The sequence below is a fragment of the Euprymna scolopes genome, chromosome 26 (assembly GCF_053919585.1).
Source record: "Euprymna scolopes isolate OS-2025 chromosome 26, ASM5391958v1, whole genome shotgun sequence".
Classification (NCBI taxonomy): Eukaryota; Metazoa; Mollusca; class Cephalopoda; order Sepiida; family Sepiolidae; genus Euprymna; species Euprymna scolopes.
The window spans coordinates 100,934,771-100,939,814 of record NC_136507.1 but is presented as its reverse complement, the minus strand read 5'-3'; the positions used below and the strand labels follow the sequence as shown (position 1 = coordinate 100,939,814).

General features: G+C 32.7%; 1 pseudogene; it reads left to right on the top strand.

Annotated features, from left to right (window-relative positions):
• Window positions 1-292: 292 nt before the first annotated feature.
• LOC145248441 (U2 spliceosomal RNA) lies at window positions 293-419 on the top strand (annotated as a pseudogene).
• Window positions 420-5,044: the final 4,625 nt, after the last annotated feature.

Genomic DNA, 5,044 nt, shown 5'->3' with positions numbered 1-5,044 from the left:
GCTATGTGCCTAAGTTTTTGTTCATTGTTGATTTTCACTGTATTTTTAACATGAATACATGATTTAATATCTCAAAGTGTAGTATCTGTTCCGGCAGATACTGCAAGCAAATAACCATAGGTGGGAACAACCCGACATTATAAGACCTTGGTCAATGTAGGAGCAACCCTTCATACCAATTGTCACTATCAATCTCCCCTACTCCACGGGGAGTTGGTTCCCATTTCTCCTTCACTCCTCACATTAAAGATCAGCCTTGTGCCTAATTTGCTCGGTGGGGGAGCAAATAAATACCCTTTTCTTGGCCTTTTGGCCAAGATCAAAGTGTAGTATCTGTTCTTACTACATGCTGTACTTATTGTGATATAAAGTGGGGGATCACTTTTCTGTATTAATTTAATGTAAAATGATCACCCACTTTACAACCAGTCAGTCTCAAAGCCATTCAAGTCATTCTCCAGATAATTCAAGTTGTTTTTGAAGGATTCCAGTTATTTTTTAAGCATTCAAGTCATTCTTAAGGTCATTCAATTCATCCTTAAGTCCATTAAAGTCATTCTAAGTCATTTACTTTTTATTTATGTAAGTCATTTCAGCCCATTTTTCGGTCATTTTAGTTTATCTTTAAGAATTTCGTGTCTTCAGGGAAGAGAAAAGGTTATCCCCTACTAGGCTACGAAGTCTATTTTGAACTCTATCAAGGCAGGATAAGATTTTTCTAGTAGCTTCTGGTCAGATGTGACAAATATATGACAAATTATGTGAAGAAATTGTTTTCTGATTTACACGTTTACTGCTATATACTATAAAGTGTAGGCACATGCTGACTGCAATATACTATATATCTTCGTTTACGTTTACTGTAATATACAATAATAAATATATATCGACTGTACAATACGATATAGTATTGGTATATGTTGGCTGCAATATACCATGTATTGTTGGTATATGTTTACTGATATATACTAGTCCTGGATATGACCTTAAACTATATCCAGTGGTGAGGCCCCAGCTTGCGGGCTTTGAGGAGTGTGGAACCACCCTTTGATTACCATTGCTCCCAGGCCCACTCTGACCCGGAGTGGTAGTACCTGTGAAGGTCCCAACTATGGGTTAAATAGAAACCGACTTGAAAACAACAAATATATTCTATTAAAAAAAAAATTCTTCAAAATCTTTGGATTCGGTATTAAATAACCCGAAAAGGGTTGATATGCTGTAAAATAAAAACAACCAACCAACCACCTGATATATACCGTTGTTTAGTATATGTTGACAGCAATATGCCATATTGTGTTAGTATATGTTTACTGCAATATCCCATATAGTTTTAGTATATGTTTACTGCAATATATCATATGGTGTTAGTACATACTTACTGCAATATACCATATAGTGTTAGTGTATGTAAACTTCTATATAAATTACAGTGTTAGTATATGTCGACTGCAATATATCATATAATGTTAGCATATGTTTATGTCAAAGTACTATATAGTGTTAGTTTATGTTTATTGCAATATACCACAAAGTGTTAGTATATGTAAACTTCTATATAAATTACAGTGTTAGTATATGTTTACTGCAATATATCATATAGTGTTAGTATATGTTTTCTTGCAATATATCATATAGTTTTGGTATATGGAAATTTCTAAATAGCATATAGTGTTAGTAAAGTTTTACTGCAATATGCCATATATTTTGTATATGCGTATTGAAATATAGCATATAGTGTAAGTATATGTTGGATACTAAATACGACAGTGTTAATATATGATGATTGCAAAAAAAAGACATAGTGTTTGTATATTTAACTGCAATATGCAATATAGTGCTTGTATATTTTAGCCGATATTGTGGAACAATGAGGAAGCCCTCCCTTCGGTGTAGGGTGGCGCTTGCATTAATAAACTTATTACCTAACTTCTAACCTTGTGCCCAACTTGTTCTGTACTTTTGGCGAAGTGAAAACGTTTCGTGCAAGTGCTGTGTGATTTTGTAAATGTTAGAACATATCAACCAGGTTTGACTAACAAATGTTTATAGGAATTCAACCAAGTCAAAACGATCTGAGGCTCGAGGCCCATGAAAGGTCAACATTGCCTGCGGGTTGCTGAATTTGAAAACAACAAAACATATGCGCTAAAATGTATATTTTTCTCTCTGTCTCACTCTCTCTCTCTTTCTCTCTCTCTTTCTCTCTCTTTCTCTCTCTCTCACTCTTTCTCTCTCTTTCTCGTTCCCTCTTTCTCTCTCTTTCTCTCTCTCACTCTCTCTCTCTCTCTTTCTCGTTCCCTCTTTCTATATTTCGCAATTTCATTCCCCTTCTCTCTCCAAAATGATGAAAAAGCGGGAAATGTAATTGGAATTCTATTTTTTTAAGAGTTGGGACTTGGATTCTGTGAGGGACAGACACAGACAGAAGTTTTGCCGCTCGCATAGGTCGACGACAAAATATGCTCCTCCATTGTTAAACGTAAAATAAATTATATATGTTTATAAAAATGTATTTGTTCGCGATTTTTGTACAATCATTGAATTTCATCATGCCTCCACGTAATAAAGACTCAAGAAGCGACCCATGCCACCCGGTTATAATCGACGACATATCCACCCGTTGATGTTTCCATATGCCTATCGTTTAATATCCTGTCTAACACCGGGGAGATGGTTTCCTCAACCAAGTAACACGATAGTGTCATACTATATTCTATATAGTGTTATTATATTTTAACTGCTATATACCGTATAGTTTAGTTTATGTTGACAACATTATAACATATAGTGTTAGTATACGCGTATTGCCATACACTTAATATTTTTCTATGTTTTCCGATAAATACCATATAGTGTTAGTATATGCCGACTGCTATATACGATATAGTGCTAGTAGATTTTGACTGTAATATGCCATATAGTTTTGTATATGTTATATCTTATATATGATATAAGAATAGTATATGTTGATCGCTAAATACGCTTTGGTGTTAGTACATGTTTACTTCAATATGCCATATAGTTTTAGTATACGTATATTGCAATTTACCATGAGGTGTTACTACAATATAACATATAGTGTAAGTGTATTTTGGCTGTTATATACTATATAGTGTTAGTATATGTTGAGTGCTTATAACATATAAAGTCAGTATATGTTGAATACAATATAAAATATAGTCCTGTATATGTTTACAGCATTATACCATACCGTGTTAGTATATGCTGAATTCTATATGAAATAGAGTGTTAATATAGACTGACTGAAATGTACGAAAAATTTTTTCTGTATGTTAACGAAAATACACCTTATAGTAGTAGTATTGTTGACTGCTATATGCGATACAGTGCTAGTATATTTTGACTTCTATATACTGTATAGTGTCAGTATATGTTGGTTACAATATACCATATAGCGTTAGTATATGTTAACTGCAATATATTATACTAGCGAGGGTACCCGGCGTTGTCCGGGTGTTTGTTTCCGGGACGGGGGGGAGTTTTAAAAAATGTTATGGTAGGTAAGTAGGAAGGATCAAACCCGGAGTCATGAGTAAAAGTAGGAAAATAAAGTGTGAAAAAAAAAACATCTGCAACGTTAACAGTTCGGCCACCAAGAAAAGTCCATTCCAGTTGTTTAGGAAAAAAAAACGACTTCGGTAGGTCGGCACGAACGTGAAAATATAATGTGAATTGTCCAGCACGCTAACCACTACGCCACAGAGCACTGCAGCTTAGTTTAGTGATTTTAAATAACTTCACATGAAAGAACTACGAAGCCAAACCGGTGTTCTCTTCTCAACTGTTCCTTGTGAACGATCCCCAAACGGTGTTAAGTGGTGGCAGGGGGAGGAGGAATTTATTAGAGATAAAATATTTTACCACTTCCATTGATCTTAACCGATTTTGGCCGTGACTTCTCAGCAGAAAAAGTATAGAAATCTAAGATTATCGAGGAATTTGAGAAATAATAAGCCTATAACACACCTCAGATATTGTTCTGCCGTTTGTGCATATTATATTTGCATGAAATATCTTGATTTTTATTCCTATTAAGGTCAAAATCCGACGCGAAAAAATGAGTTCATTTTATTTATATAGAAGAATAGATAGAAGAATAGAAGAAGAGAAGATAATGTTGACTACAATATACTATATAGTCTTAGTATATATTGACTGCAATATACCATATAATGCTATATATGTTGACTGCAATATACGATATAGTGTTCGTATATGTTTACCTCAATATACTATACATGTTTTAGCATATATTAACTTTTATATACCATATAGTGTTAGTATATGTTGATTTCAATATACCAGATAATGTCAGTTTATGTTTATTTCTGTGTATTATTAAATTTTAGGATATATTGGCTGCATTATACGATATAGTGTAATTTTATGTTTACGTATATATACTTTATAGTGTTAATATATGTTGGTTACAATATCATATAGTTTAGTATATATTGACTAAAATATTTCTATATAGTGTTAGAATATTTTTCTATAATACATCATATCGTGCTAGTATATGTCGGCTGCAAAATATCATAAAGTGTTAGAATATGTTTACTGTAATATATCATACTGTCTAGTATATGTTAAATATGTTGAATGCAAAAAAATTATAAACCGTTTTTATATGCTTACTTTTATATACCACATAGTGTTAGTATATGTAGACCGCAACATACCGTATAGAGTTAGTATATGTCGACTGTTAAATACCGTGTAGTGTGAGCGTATGTTGATTACAATATACATTATTGTGTTTTTATATGTTGACTGCAATATACAAGATAGTTGTAGTATATGTTAACTGCAGTATACCATATAGTGTTTTTATATGTTGCCTTCAATATATATAATGTTAGTATATGTTGACTTCAATATACAATTTTATTATATCATATGTTAACTGCAGTTACATATTATACCATATAGTTTTTGTATATGTTGAGTACAATATACCATATAGTGTTTGTATATGTTGCCTGCAAAATTCCATTTAGTTTTAGTATATATTGCCTGC